The sequence below is a fragment of the Pseudochaenichthys georgianus genome, chromosome 3 (genome assembly GCF_902827115.2).
Source record: "Pseudochaenichthys georgianus chromosome 3, fPseGeo1.2, whole genome shotgun sequence".
In the NCBI taxonomy this organism is placed as follows: domain Eukaryota; kingdom Metazoa; phylum Chordata; class Actinopteri; order Perciformes; family Channichthyidae; genus Pseudochaenichthys; species Pseudochaenichthys georgianus.
The window spans coordinates 39397976-39417492 of record NC_047505.1 but is presented as its reverse complement, the minus strand read 5'-3'; positions in this window follow the sequence as shown (position 1 = coordinate 39417492).

Genomic DNA, 19517 nt, shown 5'->3' with positions numbered 1-19517 from the left:
CATGACATTTTTCAGGATATGCACCCAATCCATTCTGGGACAGACTTTAGTCCCCTGGGTAAAACCATCCAATTAGATTAGCTTTTTGGTTCATACAAATACATTGTGTGTGTACATTAGTGTGTCTTTTCAGAGTGGATTGCGGTCTGCCAGAGAGAAAAAAGAGAGAATACACTCAGCAGCAAAGAAAAAGGTCACCCTTAACAATACTGAACCGTTTTTAAACAGGATCTGTGTGTCTCTCCAGTTTGTCTGTAACAGGAGCCAAAGATGCCTGTTTGTCTCTCACTGTTTACCCTGTTTACGCTGGGTGACTCAAGTCCCACAATTCTCCGTTCTCACCATCATCACCCCCGCAGGGCAATCGTGGGCTTTTTCACCAGGAATGACGTCACTGACTCTTACCCCCACCCTTATTTCCAAAATAAAACCCTGTCTGTTGTTAGGGAGCAGGACAGGGCACGTGAGTGATTCAGCAAAACGTGACTGCTGTCAGGTAAAATGTCTGTTAGCCTGTTAGTGGGCCTCTCTTCCTGAAGATGGGTGCTGGAGATGCACCAGGCACGAAGAAGCGTTCATGGATGCGTGAACATGAAAATACTGAAAGTTCATTTTCGTATACACATCTGTGTGGCTTAGGGAATGCTGTGTGTATATTTAGGATGCCCTCTCTCTTTGTGTCTCTCTAATTATGGTAACCTGAATCATATCAAATGTCACCCTTGTGGCTACATCTCTATGAGCTCTGTTGCCTTTGGGTCCTTTGCAGAGCACTCACAACAGGTCTCATTAAATAATGATGAAGCTGGACCCCTCACACACCTCTCTGTGTGTCTGGCTTCTATCCCAAAGCACTCTCTTATGTCTCACTGACCCCCCCTCAACCAGAGACAGGTCACATGGAGCGAACGTGTGACTGGACGCGCTGTAGGCTTCCTTCACCAGCGGCCCTTAGCTCACGTACGTGCCTGGGTGTCATTTCTTTATGAGTCTCAGTGTGTTTCCATTTGGTCAATTTGCCTAGACTGACAAAGCCAATGACATGTTTTAAGATTGGACCATCAGACTCATAATTTCAATACAACATTTCAGTATTTTTTAAATGTATCATTCTTGACATCTTGTTTTACTCTGTTGTCCTGATACATTATAATTAGATGCAGTACTTTTTCCTTGAAAGGAGATATAGACATAACAAAATGTGATTATAATGCTGGTTATGTGCACTTAAACCCATTTGTAGCACACATCCAGACTGTGGAGCATATGCAGGCCTTCATCATGTGTTTATTTAAAGGTTGTTCAGGGCCTTGCACGTGTGGGAGGAAGTGTATGGTGTGATGATAAACCTGTTTGATTCCCTTCATGCTTAATCTCTGCTGCCCTCTGTTGGGCAAATGCGTTTAGAGAATATTTTCTTTCCAGTGCTACAGAAAAGGTTAATAACTCCTCAGTGAGACTGTCCTGAAGGGGACTAATCATATGTTGCTCTCATGTAAACACAGAGCTAAATCCTCTTAAAGTGGTGTGAATCTTCAAGTTAGGTTATTAAAAGAGGCTTTGTTTGGTGCCTCATCTAATGTGTCCTCATCACCTTCAAAATGGTCTCATCTGTCCAGATGCTCTACAGCAGGGGTGTCAAACTCAATTTCATGGCGGGCCACATTAGAATTATGGTTGCACTCAAAGGGCCGGTGGTAACTTTAAGACTATATAAATATACATAGATAAATATAAATGATATATATATATATAGAAGAATGTATTAATATTTCCTCTGCATTGGATTATTATCGGATAGGGTAATAACTTAATAATTAACTACGCCTGAAAGCAGAAGTAATTGCAGTGCGCATCTCACAAAATGAGATGCATTGTGGGACATGTAGTTTATGGGCAATGTGCTCCTGTAAAGCGGCACGTGACCTTATAATAAACGTATTATATTATTTGCAAACTCTTGTGGGGCCACAGCAAATGAAGTGGCGGGCCGGATTTGGCCCCCAGGCCTTGAGTTTGACACCCCTGCTCTACAGGTTAGCAGAACAAACCCAGAGTATGAGCCTGCTGCCACAGAGAGGCAATGGCCCCTGTCTCTGGGGCCCAGTCATCAGAGACAGCATCACTGCCTCCATCTGCCTGTAGGACACAATCTCTCTCCTCTATCACCCTCTCACAATCCATCTGCTCTCCTCGTTTACTGTGTGTGTGTGTGTGTGTGTGTGTGTGTGTGTGTGTGTGTGTGTGTGTGTGTGTGTGTGTGTGTGTGTGTGTGTGTGTGTGTGTGTGTGTGTGTGTGTGGTGTGTGTGTGTGTGTGTGTGTGTGTGTGTGTGTGTGTGTGTGTGTGTGTGTGTGTGTGTGTGTGTGTGTGTGTGTGTGTGTGTGTGTGTGTGTGTGTGTGTGTGTGTGTGTGTGTGTGTCAACATGACCATTATCACCATCGTATGCAGGCCAATCACACACATATGCTGTCGGAAATTGACTGTTATGTATGTTTGTTATATGTTTCTTGTTTGCATGTTCCTCAATATTCTTGCACAAATCAAATCAAATCAAGTTTTATTTATATAGTACATTTATAAACGATTTTTGGTCGAGCCAAAGTGGTGTACATAAAATAAAAATAGCCTAAAGTAGAGACACTTTACAGCAAATACAACAGCACAGATTGTTCAGAATATCAGTATGAGAAATACGACACCCTCTATCCTTAGACCCTCACATCGTACAAGGAAAGACTTCCAGCGAAAACCCACAGTTTAAGGGGGAACATGGGAGAAACCTCAGGGAGAGCAACAGAGGAGGGATCCCTCTCCCAGGACGGACAGACGTGCAATAGATGCCGTGTGAAAATCCAAGAGATAATGCATTTTACAGCATATAGACCGAATGTTAGGAACAGCATGTGTCTGTAATAAGAAGACACATGCACACACTAATACATATGTAATGATCTCACCCGCTGTGATGTTGCAGATGCCACAGACATGCCAACATAAATGTATGTAGCACAGCACATTTATTTCGGTTTTGCAACAGCATACAGTTGTTGCAGAGTGTGTATCATAAGTAGCAGGCAATTATTTGCGGTAAATTACAGTGGAAAAAGCAACAGTTGCTAAACAAAAGAACAAATAATGATTTGTTATGTATTTATTTGAACAAGGACCATGCATACAAAAACATTAATGAGCTAATTGTAGCTAATAGCTCATTTCGATCTGCAGTGCTTATCACCAAAGCAATGTTAGGCCCCAAATGAGAACACGTTTTTACCAGGTATGCTTTTCTCACTCCCTGTCTCCCTCTAACTCACTTGCTTTCATCTCTCCATAGACTTCCCTGTTGCCTTGGTGACCTACTACTCCAGCATAGGTGAGACCCCTAACTCCCCAATTATGTGTCAGGTGATATACCAGCAGATTAACCACCCTGGGTCTCTGTATTTATAATTTTGAAAAGCCGATGAGGGGTTAATAGAAACAATTCATCACAGCAGCTGTCAAACAGAGCTGACACTTCCGTGCCACGAGGAAGAGGTTTTGGCAGAAGATGAGTGGAGGGCTTATGATCTTGGCGGCCCTGTGTGAGTGTGTGAGAGAGGATGGAGCACGGCTCTTAAATGTCCTCCACTCCATGTTGTTTCAGCTGGGCAGCCTCGGGCAGCGGGGAGAGATCCAGAGGAGCAGACAGACAGACAGACAGACCAAAACATTGATTCTAGGTTACAAATGATAAGATATATACCTCGTTAATCACTTTAATCTCCAGACACTTACATTGTGTGGAAACAATAATGACCTCAATCAATCCTGACACACTGGAACAGGGTGAAATATGAAAGGTGCTCCACACTGACGTCACTATCTTTGTGTTGATGTCATCCAGACATAGCTCAGTGTGTACGTGCCTGTTTTTTTTATGTGTGAATACAATCCCCAGATGGTTGAACTGGAGCTATGTTGCATTTGGGGCCTCAGCATGTGATAACAGGTGCTTTTGTGTTTTATGGTTGCTCACACAAATGAGACAGAAACCGTTGTTGTGACTTGGTTTAAAATGAATTCTCAGGTCATACAGTAGCAGCCTTTCTAAAACAGTAGTTATGGTTCATATTCAGCCACCAGGGCAGGGCTGAATATTATTCATGTATGCATTCAATGGGAACAAAAGGATGATGAGAGTTTGTAGCATTCATTTTGTGTAATTTTACATTTATAAGCTGTCTGAAATGGCATGCTTTCAGTTTTGAATGTCTTAGAGCTTACTCATTTTGTTACATTGTACCATCTAACAGATTTCAAAACTTGAGTAAACTTGTGTTGAGCAATTTATCTTTGCTGAGGGCAAAAATAGCTCCACAGTCATCGAGTTGATTGATTATAGCACAGAGGAAAGTATGGAATACATTTTTACCTACAGCGAGGGACAAACAGACAGCATGTTCTGTTTTACATCTGAAAGCAATTTGTGGAAATCGGCATGAGAGTTGCTTTGTTCCCTCTAGCTGGTCAGGGGCTAAACAAAGGACTGAGGGTAGAATCATCTGCCAGTTATGCATGTTTGAGTTAGATAATAAAAAGAGTGCCACCAAACGTAACAACTGTTTTTCATGTGTAAACAGAGCAACCAAACAAGTAACCCTGCTGACTTGCTGACGAGAACATGTTGGCTGTATCCTATTTATCTGCTTCAGTTTACATTACATTACATTGCATTTAGCTGACACTTTTATCCAAAGCGACTTACAATAAGTACATTCGACCAGGAAGACACAACCTTGAAGAAAACAGAATCATATAAGTACATCAGGTTTCATAGAGCCAAGCATTTCAAGTGCTACTCAACTGGCTATAGATAAGCCAGTCCTTTATTAGTATATAAGTGCTCTGTTAGCAGTTCTTTGTTAGTAATTCTATCGCTCGAGGTGGAGTCGAAAGAGATGAGTTTTCAGTCTGCGCCGGAAGGTGTGTAAGCTATCTGCTGTCCTGATGTCAATGGGGAGCTCATTCCACCATTTTGGAGCCAGGATAGCAAACCCACGTGTTTTTGCTGATGGGAACTTGGGTCCCCCTCGCAGCGATGGTGCAGCGAGCCGTTTGGTTGATGCAGAGCGTAGTGCACGTGCTGGGGTGTACAGTTTAACCATGTCCTGGATGTAAGAAGGGCCAGATCCATTCGCAGCATGGTACGCAAGTACCAGTGTCTTGAAGTGAATTCTAGCAGTTACCGGAAGCCAGTGAAGGGAGCGGAGGAGCGGAGTGGTGTGGGAAAATTTAGGAAGGTTGAAGACCAGACGAGCCGCTGTATTCTGGATGAGCTGCAGAGGTCGGATGGCACATGCAGGTAGACCAGCCAGGAGGGAGTTGCAGTAGTCTAGGCGTGAGATGACGAGAGCCTGGACAAGAACCTGCGTGGCTTTCTGGGTCAGCTGGGGACGCATCCTCCTGATGTTGTAAAGCGTGTATCTACAGCAGCGGGTTGTAGCAGCGATGTTTGCAGTGAAGGACAGGTTGTTATCTAGGATCACACCCAGATTCCTTGCAGTCTGGGTCGGGGAAACAACAGAGGTGCCGATGTTGATTGTCAGGTCAAGAGAGGGACAATCTTTTCCCGGAAGGAAAAGCAGTTCAGTCTTGTCAAGGTTGAGCTTGAGGTGATGAGCAGACATCCACTGAGAGATGTCAGCTAGACAAGCAGAGATGCGTGCGACGACCTGGGTCTCTGAGCGGGGAAAGGACAGAATGAATTGGGTGTCATCAGCGTAGCAGTGGTATGAAAAACCATGCGGGCTAATGACAGATCCGAGCAAGTTTGTGTACAGGGAGAAGAGGAGGGGACCAAGAACAGAGCCCTGAGGGACCCCTGTAGTTAATTGACAAGGGTCGGACTCTGACCCTCTCCAAGTTACCCTGTAGGTACGGTCTTTGAGGTATGAGGTGAGGAGGGAAAGTGCAGAGCCTGAAACTCCAATTTCATGGAGAGTGCGAAGGAGGATCTGATGGTTCACTGTGTCGAATGCAGTAGTTTAGTGTCCTCTTGTTGCATGCTTACTGACTGTCTTAGTGCTACGACTTGCTGAGACTCTTGAATAGAACACAGCTGTCGTTTATGTTATTAGTTACTCCTGTGATTTCAAGTCAAAATGTTTGCTGTAAAAGAGGAGGACTTTCTCAACTCGTGCCCCCTGAGTGCAGTCTGCCCCTAATGTTTTTATTTTGTTCGATTTATTAGTCAGTCTCCATGTACAAAAACATAGTTTGTCAGCAGTCTCTCTGCCTGTCTGATATTTAAAACCAAAATAGAGTTCTTTCTCAGCCTTTTTCAATGTCTCTTCCTCGCTTTTCATATGAACAGTTCTGATTATATACATACAGTAGAGATACAAAAGAAAATAACAATGATAATATATTTTTAGTACAATATTGACTTCTTTGATTATGTTTCATAACAGCTCTGGTGGTGTTTGTCTCAGTACTTGCACATTTTGATTATGTATAGGCCTATTCAAAACCAGAGATGCCTTACAGAAACACACACATCAGAATAGCCTTTGAAATATGTCACATCAAGAATATATCTAGAAGAATTAGAAATTGACAATGCAGAAATCTTGCTCATCATTTTGGAGAATATGTTCTTTATCCATCCAGCCTGACCAACTGATAGATGCCTTTTATATGGCTTTGCACTTAATTCATGGATGTACAGTATACATGTATATGTAAACAATGCAACACAATTACAACATTGTAACAACATAATTCCTTTTACATTGATTTCAAACTCTTTATAATCAAAGATCCAGTGTGAATGTGCGCCATGGCACAAATCAAGCATCCTTTTCTTTGTATTAGCTATATTTATCACAATATAGACATGAATAATATGTACATTACAATGTTTAGTTGATTATTCTGACCTTATATTTTTCCCACTTTTTAGGTATGAGCTGCTCCCAACATTCATGAATTCCGTTGAACTTATATTCAACATTTCCCTTTTTTAAGACGCATAATCGTTTGTGTGACAAATCACATATTATTGCAGCTTCCGTTACAAAGTATTTACTGTTGCATGCAGTGTGAAAATTGGAGCATACTACCTCATCATAACAATCCGCCATACACTTTGACCCTCTTGCTCATATATCTGCTGCACAAGCGATAAAAGAAAAAGCATACTGGCTCGCAAACAGTAAAATGCAACTGGATGAAGTACACTGATATTTTTTGGCATACTGCATTTACCATGTATTGGTATTTACTACATAATTCTCTGGCATATTGAATAGTATGGTGTTCGAATGCAACCTCTAGAATGTAACTGTGATTTGTATGGATGGACAGTTAGTAGTTGATTTTTGATTTTTCGGCCTCATGATGGCAGCAAAGTAACATGATTGTGTTCTTCTCAACAGAGCAGGCGGAAATTTAACAAGGAAATAAATTGTAACCCCATCCTCTGAGCCTTTGAGGAGTCTGGTCAAATTGCTTTATAAAAGTGCTCTCATTGGCTTTCCCTACCCTCTGTCTGTCTCTCTCTCTCTGTCTGTCTGTCTGTCTGTCTGTCTCTCTCTCTCTCTCTCTCTCTCTCTCTCTCTCTCTCTCTCTGTCTGTCTGTCTGTCTGTCTGTCTGTCTGTCTGTCTCTCTCTCTCTCTCTCTCTCTCTCTCCCTCTCTCTCTGTCTTCAGGGGAGGAATTGTAAGGACTGCTGCCTATTAACAAGGGTCTGTGAGAGAGATGTGTTGAAGTGAGGCCAGCGCAGCTCTCCATCTGAAGAATGTGTTGGCATATACAAGGGGCGCCACTCAAATGGAACTTTAATTCATTTACACAAAAACCAGAACAATCGTAAAAAGTCCTCACTGCTGAGAGCTAACAGCTTAGGTAATAAAAGCTGGAACATAACTTCCTTTAACCTGAGAATGAGCCTTTTATAGGCTTTTCTTTCAATATATATTGCACCTTGAATGGGAAGATGGCACGTTCTTCTGCGAGTGTGTCCCCGCCTGTATGCACGGTTGTCTATGTGTGTCAGATGGTCGAGGTGGGCTGTGAATAAGCCTTTGATGTAGCCTGCCAAGTTTCCCCTGTGGACAGCAGCTGTTATGATAAACACACTGTCTAGTAGCAACAGATCCTCCCAAGATGGTTCCCCACCCCTCCTCTCCACTTTCCTCTCCTACTTTCCCTCTCTTTTCTCCCAAGGCTGTGTTTAATGGAAGGGAAATGAAAACAATAGCCCTGCCAGTCACCAGCAACCGCTCTGCCAACCTGACAGTAAGAGATCATGAGAGAAAGACTACGATGTACCAAGCACAGTCCAGACAGTAGTGTTTCACATGGGGGGTGAATTGAGGAGATTGATTGAGCATGACAGTCTATAGTATTTATCTTGCCAACCCCAGATTGATGAGGCCTTTGGGTATTTAACATGCTGGATGTCAAACCAACTTGTATCTTTTTATGTGAGCCGCCTTTTAATGGGAGCCAAATTTTCGCCCAGAATAGTATGGAGGGGTCAATAGTATACAACAGCAATACTTACTGGAAATGATAACATTTCCATTAGTTGGTCTATTTTTGTTGTAGTTTTCTATTCTAAAATAGATATTTGTTTCAGGGGTCACTTCGATCTCTAAACTGCGCTGTGATAACACCAACCATTAAAATGTCTCCCCCCATAAATAAAGAATTTGATACTGTTATCTATTTGTTAAAAGGTGAATGCCTTATTACAGTAGCATGACTTAATAGCATGACTACTCAATGTATATTTCAATTTGAAAGTAAATGTTTATGGAAATATTGTCAGATCTAAATAAAATGTGTTCAGATTATTTCAAACTCCAAGGTCTATTTCAGTTTTTAGGATAGTTATACACCACCTCCATGATCATGTGATTTTTTTCAGTATCTTTCTTAGATTAAAAGCATGATTATTAGCAACCAGGCAAAATAGTTTTAACACAGATCTTTTATTAACAACTATATCTTTGTATAAAATATGACCATTTAAAGATTACAGTAAGCACTCCTTAATAATTTTAGGTGTTAATTTCTTCGAGCAAAGTTGCCTAATGACATGTTCAGGTTGGTCATAAAACACCTTTGTGAGGAATGAAAAGAAATTAGTCAACGCTTACTTTCCAGCAGTCTAGGTTTACTCATCAGGAAGCTGTCTGGTCTTGTCAAGGGTAGTTGGTTTCCATGATCATTTGCTCTCCGCAGTCATGCACATGTTTTTGAGTGATGGTGAAGGAAGGGTAAGAGAACACACACACACACACACACACACACACACACACACACACACACACACACACACACACACACACACACACACACACACACACACACACACACACACACACACACACACACACACACACACACAGTGTTGGCACGACAGGCCCAAACCACAGGCACCCATGTGGAACAGGTCAGTGAACAGACCTTGATTCTTGCACTGAGCTGCTCTTTGAGTAAACCAACTCATTCCAACACTCAAACTGTGAGGGTCAATTATTCTTACTATCAATTAGTTATTTGTGCGCTGCCAGTTGTATGACTACCAAAAGTAGTTCAAAATACTGAACTTATCTCAATAAGTTGCTTTTGGATGCTGACCCTTTAACTTGTAGGAATGAGTTTGCCTGCTCTTTGACCTTGGGGTGAACTCTCTCTCTAGTTGGCCTGTTGCCCAGCGAGGGACGTGCAGCCCGTTTGGCCCCCCAGTACCTGTCTGACACACTAATTGGGTTACTGACTATGTGTCGAAGTAAACAGGTACTTCCCCACCTATTCAGGAGCCCAGGCACAGCCGGTCTGTGTAGAAGTACACAAAGATCCTTTTACATTTTCCACTCTCCTGGAAGCCCTGGGCGCCCTGTGTGTGCTAATGTATGCATGCGTACATGTGTGTGTTACTTTGTGCATGCTTGTGTATATGCAAAAATACTTGGAAACCTCTGGGTGTGTTTAGTTAAAGAGGACTCTCTAGGAGGCAACCAGCTGATTTTTTTATATGTGTTTACAAATGTATGAGGTGTGTTGGAGTGGTTGATTGAATAAAGACTTATCTTTCCCCATTGAAGGTATTGGACACAAATGGAATGTATCTTTGTGGGATATCATGTTGCCTACTTCCCCCTTATTCTCTCTTCCCAGCAGATTGCTTCTGTCCAATACCCCCAAACGCACACACCGGTGCACATAGCACTACAACCCCCCTAAGGCATCAGTCAGTGAGCCAATCCATCATGGAAAGTTTGTGCTGATGTGAAGAAAAGGGGGAAAAGGCAGAGAAAGAAAGGAAAAGAGGTTAGGGTTAGAAAGGGAGAAGATGTAGAGCCCTGATTACAGTGTTGGATGAGGATGAGGATGCTGGCTGATTGCTGGTGTGAAGGAACATTGGAAACCTGGAGGGAGAAGTTGAGAGTGAGAGGTGAGGTTGGAACGTGTGTGTGTGTGTGTGTGTGTGTGTGTGTGTGTGTGTGTGTGTGTGTGTGTGTGTGTGTGTGTGCGTGCGTGCGTGCGTGCGTGCGTGCGTGCGTGCGTGCGCGCGCGCGTGCGTGTGCGTGTGCGTGTGCGTGTGCGTGTGTGTGTGTGTGTGGACCCTTGGGTATATTTGTAATCTGCAAGTGTTTTATTGTTTTTCACTCCAGATAACTCCTGCCTATTTAGCAGCAACATGGGTGATAACCCTTGCACAGAAATTACTTATGTCAGTTCTCTGCAGTGGAAACATCAGACAAAAGGCTTGAGGATTTATACTGGTCAGAAATCAGTAACACTCAAAAAGGGAGAAACCACAGTACTGTCATGATCTGCTTCCAACAATGGAAGATTGGTTACATTTCGACACTAGACTGCTTGGAAATGCAACATTGTTTGACAGGCCTTACAAGTGTTATGTTGTGAGAGGATGAATATCGAGAGTTTGAGAGAGGAATAATAACTTTTGATCAAGTCTTTATGTGTGCTTTATGCAAGGCTTGATGATAGGCGCTGATGCTAGCAGCAACAAATGCATCCCTAAAGAAATTGCTGGGTAAAAAAACAAAAAAAAAATCTCCAATTTATTGATGACCATTATGAGCTTATGACTTCTAAAACAAAACCTGGAAAGGTTTCATCTGACTGGAGGGTAATAAAAGTTGGAGAAAAAGGGCAAAGGGTTGAGAGAGGCAAGAGAGGAGATGGTGCCAAAGAAGTTTGAAGGAGTGGAAAAAGAGGGGGAGAGAGAGAGAGAGAAAGAGGTTTCCAATGCAGGGTTGTGTGGCTGGCTGTGTGCTCCTGTTCTGCGAGGCGGCCGTGGCTGGCTAAATAAACAATCCTAATTGGCTGTGGAGCCCCACTAGTCTGGGGTTTCACTCGCTTTCATCCTCAGGAAACTGCTGGGAAGCTGTGGGAGAGCTGAGGTGAGGCATCATGATAAACACACATGAGAATCTGCAGACATCTATGCAGAAATAGCGTGAAACTCAATTAAATGCACATAGGCTGCCTTTTGATTCTGTGCTCTTTCTGTTGTCAGGTAAATGGTGATACATTAGAATTAGTATATATGAGCTGTGGACAGTGTCTTTCCCTGCCTGCAGTTTAGCTCAGAAGAGAGTAATGGTGGCCACCTGCTCCGCACATCTGGAGATGAGCAATGTACCACACGTAAACTTCCTTTTTACACATGCACATTCACATTTATCCATATGATTCACACCACATGGAAACACACTGTCAGACAATCACAACGGCGCATTCCTGGATGTAGAGGACACCCAAATCCGTAATGACTAATGTACTCTAATAGTATTACAACATTTACTTCGAGACAACTAAGACACAGAAGACTTTATCCACCATTGCCCTTTTACATTTTAGATTCCTCTGCTGAGATGATGATGAAGAAATAGAGAATCTCTTCTTTTGGCAACACAAGCAGACAGTAAAGTACTTTTCAATATGAGAGAAATCTAGTTGAGAGCCATATCCAACTCTGTCAACTTCCAAACTGAAGAATCATGTCTGTTTGTTTTTGTTAATGTATATAACATATGAGACAATAGCCCTGTTTAAAGCGGGAGAGGCTACAGTATGACCAAGACAGAAACATGGGTGAGATTTATATGTGGCTTCTCAATTACATTCAACATCAAACCAGGACCAAGCTCCTGTCATGGCTAACCTTTGCTGCACTGTCTAATTCAAATTGTATGATGAGCAGCCTGGAGGAGCAATAGCACTGGAGACTGCAGTTTCAATGTGATGGAACTGTGTTGGCTGAGAGAAAGAAGAAGATAGACGCCTCTTTTGTTCTCTGGCCCAAAGCCCGGCATGGCTCAGGAAGGGGGATTGTGAAAGGGGTTGCCATGGAAGAGAGCAGGAGAATATAAAGACATATAGGAGACGAAAAAAGAGCCTCACTCTCTGTAGACGCATGGCAATGGTCCCCTTGTTGTCGCTACTTTGAATGATCTGTTAAATAGGCTCAACTAATAAAGAATGTGAGCTTTTCTCTGACGAATAAATGACATTTTTCATACTGATATGGTTTTTTAATTAGGATGAGCAACAGAAACCACAATGACAAAAGTTAAAGTCTACAGCCAAGCTCGAGGCTCTGTGAGGCGTGAATTGGGCAGTGTGGCTCTTTGAGATATATGCTAACATAAATAACATCAGTTACTATGTGTCGTAGTGTGCTTAAATTTGCAAGGGCTAGCTGAGGCTAATGGGAATATCATTAGTTTTTCTGACATTGAAAGTGTGTGTCTACCTGTAGCTGTTGGCACACACACACACACACACACACACACACACACACACACACACACACACACACACACACACACACACACACACACTGCTATCATGGTGGTCACAGGATCAACAAAGTACATTGTAATTAGGAATCATCATCGTGAGGCATGAATATCTGAACAAAATGGTGTGCCAATCCATCAAGTATATGTTGATATCTAAAAATAAATTGACCTGCAATAGTGCTTAAAAAAAGCCAAAGTCATTATGGATTCATCATCAGGGCACAATGGAAATCTGTGCAAAATGCCATGGCAGCTCATCCAGTAGTTGTTGAGATATTTCAGTCTGTGGACTGGTCAGCAACATTCCTAGAGCCACACCACTAGAAATAAAACACCACAACTATGAAGTCATCTTTGGGAATTGCATATGGAAAGAAAAAGAGGTATAAAAGAGAAACATTACAATATATAGATGTCAGCACATCATTCATCACCTCATTGAGAAATTAAATGTCTATTATCTTTGCCCTAAACAGTTTTACAACAAATATGTGCTCAGAAATATTTAGTGAGTAAGACACCTAATTGTTTCCTCGCTGTCTCCCAAGACATTGTCTGGAAATTTGATTTAGTTTAGTTTAATTGTAATAGCTTTGACTACAGGGACCACGCTGTGAGTCAGGGGTCTGGATGTAAAGATGGCTTCAAACCAAACTTTTTATCCTCATCTTTCTTCTCACTTCTCACACTGCTCCTCGCATGACCGATGCACCCCAGGAAGCCAGAAATGCCTCGAGAGGACATTCTGTGTGTGTGTGTGTGTGTGTGTGTGTGTGTGTGTGTGTGTGTGTGTGTGTGTGTGTGTGTGTGTGTGTGTGTGTGTGTGTGTGTGTGTGTGTGTGTGTGTGTGTGCTCTTGTGTGTGCTCTTGTGTGTGTGTGCTTTTGTGTGTGTGTGATCTTGTGTGTGTTCTTGTGTGTAAGCAGGGAATTAAAGACTCCTTATGTAAGTTGCGTGCACCTCATGTATCAGACAGCACCTTTGTTCCCTGGAGTAAAAATGAACAGGAGACAAGGGGCTTTCCTACCTGGCTTGAACACTCTGCTCACAGAGACACGGAAACACACACATGTGATTACACGCTGTGGCGGCGGGTACTGTAGGCTAGGGAAGCAGCCTTCCCAAATATTTTTGTCACTGCATCCTGGTAAAATAAAAATATAATGTATAATGTTTGTGTCTTTGACTAGCGCTGCTATGCAGCCACCTGTGCCCTGTACTACGAAGCCAGTTCAACATACCCTGGATATGTTTGAGTTATCTTAACTAACCCTAACAAACGAGATCTCGCTAAGCGGTCCTACGACGCTGGTTATCAACTCAGTAAATCAACCCAGGGTCAGGGGCTGCAGTCGGATAGTTTAAAAATCAGCTCCTAAGTTCTAACCCTATCGTCTATTCCTTGACCTCTGAGTGAAACGTCACGGGGTTAAGGGATAGTGGATAGGAGAATTCAAAAGGACTTAGGAGAAGAGACTGCGGTACTTTAGAGAACCCGAATGCACTTTCACTATCCGAAGTGTTTATGATGCGCCAGCGGACGTCATTGTGTGCGTCTGCTGCTGTGGGGAAACTATGGAAACCACAGTTTTCTATACAGCGGACTACAACATGGATGTTTAATAAGAACGAGGGACTGCTGTGAACTCATCTAGAGACTCTGCACCGTGCTCTGATGCTGCTGCTTTGCTTTATGAACGTGGACAACAGAGAAACATATTCTTCATCACCAAAGTTGGAATTGAAATAAAAAAGGAAAGTGAAACTTATGCTCGTCACCCTCTCCCTCCGGTCCACATTAATACAAATGATCTCAATACGTATGATTGTATGAACTAAAGGTCTTAAAATCAATACAGATGTATTTATTATAAACGTTAGTCCTTAACATCTATCACTGTGTATATCACCATTCAAACATCTTTTAAAAGTTGAACAAACCCCACACAGCTCAGTAAACACTAAAATGTTGACTTTATTTGATAATTTCAGTGAAAACTAACGTTCATATTTCTCTTTTTGATTATAATACTGATGAACGTTCAAAACAAAGCACTTTGGCAACTTACCACCTATGTTTTAAAAAGCTTAATAAGCACCGTAACTTTCATGATATCATTTCTCGGTCATAATCGGTTGTTTCCGTGAACGGCCGACTGTTGAGTGACGGCAAATGCTGCGGCTGCAAGGCATTGTGGGGCAGCATTTTCGCTTCTCCTGTCGGTTAGGGAAGTCCAGTGGTTCCTAAGCTAAAGGAGGTTATAAAGGAAGTTTGAAACCTCCTTTCCTATCATTCTCATCATTCTAGAGAATTCGAACGGCACTTATCATGGCTGCCACTGAGGGACTTCCGGGTCATTTCACTCCTTTAGGAAGGTTCCTACATAGATATATATAAACACTAGATGGCTCATGGGAGATTTTCCAGCGTAGCTGACTGGCCGCCATCTTGCTACAGTCAACAGTTACTCTGATTTGCGTTATGGTAGCTGTTGTAAGGTGAGTGATCTGCACAAAAATACTCTTAACTCGCTGAAATCTTGACTGATTTACAAACGGTTTGGTTTATTATAAACATGATTAGCATGGCTATGATACAGGATGCTTGGACATGTTGAAATTGCAGCTTTTCTTTGTGTATGTGGTTGTATTTATTAGCTGGCTAATAACAAGAGGCTGTCAGTGAGACCTAGTATTACAAAGTTCACCCAGCAACTTTACACCAGTGGGAGAGGCAGAACTGCTCTTTCTTTTCAACATAACTTAAGTTACACATGATTTCTTCCAAGTGGTTTGGCTTGTTAAAAACATCTTGCATTGTGATACAGGAATTTGCTGGCTTTGTGTTTACAGAAGTACCTGACTATGCCGGACTTTTGTGCAGCCTACGGATGCTCCAATCGCCGCTGTCTGCAAACAAGAACCCGTGGGATCACCACATATGTTTATGTTTGCTCAGTCTAATAAACCCATAACATGGTTGTGAAAGAATACCAAAGCTGAGGCTGGACCAGGGGCGGATCTACCGGGGTGGCATGGGGTGGCAACTGCCACCCTAAACAATAGCCTTGCCACCCCGGCTGCCACCCCAGTTGGCATCTTTGTTTTGAAAGAAAAGTTGTGGCTCATCGGACATTTATGAGAGAAAGTCTCTAATGTCCGAGTGCAAGTGAATGAACCACAAGATGCACGTCATGTAACCCCTCCCCCGGTCCTGGCGCGAGAGTGGAAATATGATTGGTGGCGAATTCACTTGAACAGGGGGAACGGCGCAAAACGAGAAGCCTTTCGTTCGGACCCAAGCACTGAAGGAATGAGGTAGTTGCGGTCTACACTGACAGAGAAGAGACTGTCAGTTTGGCTGTACTCAGCATTGAATCAAAACGCCCTAAAGCTGTTGATCTTAATACGTTTGTGAGGCGTTTTGCTGAACAAAATAGTAATCGCTGCATTCAGCTGTAATAGACACGTCAACTTGATGCTCTGCTCACGGATAACTCGATGAGAATAACAAACTATTAAGATGATGACCTTGTATGCGTGTATATATTTTTTTCTTTGAGGGGGTCTGCCCCCAAAAAACAGTTTTAAGTCCTGAGAAAGTAAAATAAGACGGTGTGTAAAACTTCACTGCCCAGCCAAACAAAGTAACCACTTTGATGTAACTAGGCCAGTAGGTAAGGACCTTCCACTGGATAATAACTGCAGCGATGTTTTAGCTGAATACACGTTTTTTAACCCTAACTGATGCAGTTAGTCACTTCTTTAATGTTTGTTCTTTCTGATGTAAAATCAAGGTTGTAACTGTATATCAATAATTATATAATTACTTGTTTTTCAAATTTGAAGGAGGGTGAGCAAGCATCTTGATGAACATTCATCATTAACTCCTCCAAAAAATATAGTGTATTCAATAATAAATGAATATGTTAATCATAACAGTTCTTCACTATATCTGTAAAGCGTCTTTGAGCACCTGTAAAAACGCTAACAAATTAAATCTATTATTATTATTATTATTATTATTTATTAACAGTGATTGACAGCTGATAGGAATAATATCATTGTTAATAGTATCATATTAATTCAGACAAACATCGATGAGACAGTTAATTAATGTACTTATTGCAGCAGTCTGCATAGATCTGGTACCCCTGCTGGTCTAAGAGTGAGACAAACTCATTCAGTTATTGTTCAGTTAAAATTCATTAAATTACGTCTGCCACCTTATATGTAAGGCTTTACTGATGTGCCACAATAATATCACCTATGTGATTGATTTAAAATATTAATATTGTGGCTTTCCAAGTTAAAATTGATTGTAGGGGTGTAACGGTTCACAAACATTTCGGTTCGGTACGTACCTCGTTTTTAGGTCACGGGTCGGTTCGGTACGTTTTTGGTACAGCAGGAAAAATTATCACAAAACATTAAATATTTTTTTTTAATTATTATTAAACTGTGACTAATGTATTCAAATAAATACAAAATATAGTAAAATAAACATTAAGGTGCAGCATTTCGATGAACTGAAATAATCTGTATTTGAACTGTACTAGTACTGAGCAGCCAGCTTGACATAATGACTTGCTTGTCATTGTATTTTCATGTTGTTCTAAAGAAAGATTAACTTGTCCACATTGCTTGCCAAAAGGGCAGATCTGTTGGCACTAACAATGTCTCCTGCTGTGGAAAACACCCTCTCTCGCTAGGGACAGAGGTAGCAGATACAGCCAGGTAGCGCTTTGCTACCATGGCAACATAAGGATACTTGGCGTTTGTAATAGCTTTGGCTCGGTCTGAACTTTCTGCGATTGGTGGAGACTTAAATGCTAGCGGGAGTTGGGTTTGCACTGCAGTCTTTTGGTACCGGTGATATTCACGTTCGGGTGATGCCTTTTCAAATGAGTGTGCAAGTTTGATGTATTGTTAGCCGCGTAACCAATGTTAGTTGAACAATGCCGACAAACAGCTTTGGTCGGTCCACCTGTCTTTGTCCGTCATCCTTGTACGTAACTGCGAAACGAAAATGTTCCCAAACCGGAGACTTCAATGATGCTGGAGGATTTTCAAGCTCAACTTTATCTGCGTTCGCCATTTCGACAGTTCCTCAAATTACTGACTACATTTGAACGCATCCCTGTGACCAGCTCTCATAGTATGCCTCTCGTCCAAGGAAATTAAATGATATAGATTACTTCCAGAAAGTTGTTCATGTTCTCAATTTTTTACGTTTAACGCTATATTCGTTCGGTACACTCGTGTACCGTTACACCCCTAATTGATTGATATGATTGCGATTTAAATCAGCATATACTTCTGTCAGGGGATGCCACCCCTCAAAATCTCCTGCCACCCTCTTGCCACCCCATGAATATTTGTCTAGATTACATTACATTACATTGCATTTAGCTGACGCTTTTATCCAAAGCGACTTACAATAAGTACATTCGACCAGGAAGACACAACCTTGAAGAAAACAGAATCATATAAGAACATCAGGTTTCAAAGAGCCAATCGTTTCAAGTGCTACTCAACTGGCTTTAGATAAGCCAGTCCTTTATTAGTATATAAGTGCTCTGTTAGCAGTTCTTTGTTATTCATTCTATCGCTCGAAGTGGAGTCGAAAGAGATGAGTTTTCAGTCTGCGCCGGAAGGTGTGTAAGCTTTCTGCGGTCCTGATTTCGATGGGGAGCTCATTCCACCATTTTGGAGCCAGGATAGCAAATCCATGTGTTTTTGCTGATGGGAACTTGGGTCCCCCTCGCAGCGAGGGTGCAGCGAGTCGTTTGGCTGATGCAGAGCGAAGTGCACGTGCTGGGGTGTACGGTTTAACCATGTCCTGGATGTAGGAAGGGCCAGATCCATTCGCAGCATGGTACGCAAGTACCAGTGTCTTGAAGTGGATTCTAGCAGTTACCGGAAGCCAGTGAAGGGAGCGGAGGAGCGGCGTGGTGTGGGAGAATTTTGGAAGGTTGAAGACCAGACGAGCCGCTGCATTCTGGATGAGCTGCAGAGGTCGGATGGCACATGCAGGTAGACCAGCCAGGAGGGAGTTGCAGTAGTCTAGGCGTGAGGTGACGAGAGCCTGGACCAGAACCTGCGTCGCTTTCTGGGTCAGCTGGGGACGTATCTTCCTGATGTTGTAGAGCGTGTATCTGCAGCAGCGGGTTGTAGCAGCGATATTTGCAGTGAAGGACAGGTTATTATCCAGGATCACACCCAGATTCCTTGCAGTCTGGGTCGGGGAAACAACAGAGGTGCCGATGTTGATAGTCAGGTCAAGAGAGGGACAATCTTTTCCCGGAAGGAAAAGCACTTCAGTTTTGTCAAGGTTGAGCTTGAGATGATGAGCGGACATCCACTGAGAGATGTCAGCTAAACAAGCAGAGATGCGTGCGACGACCTGGGTCTCTGAGCGGGGAAAGGACAAAATTAGTTGGGTGTCGTCAGCGTAGCAGTGGTATGAAAAACCATGCGGGCTAATGACAGATCCGAGCGAGTTTGTGTACAGGGAGAAGAGGAGGGGACCAAGAACAGAGCCCTGAGGGACCCCTGTAGTTAATTGACAAGGGTCGGACTCGGACCCTCTCCAAGTTACCCTGTAGGTGCGGTCTTTGAGGTATGAGGTGAGGAGGGAAAGTGCAGAGCCTGAGACTCCAAGTTCTTGGAGAGTGCGAAGGAGGAT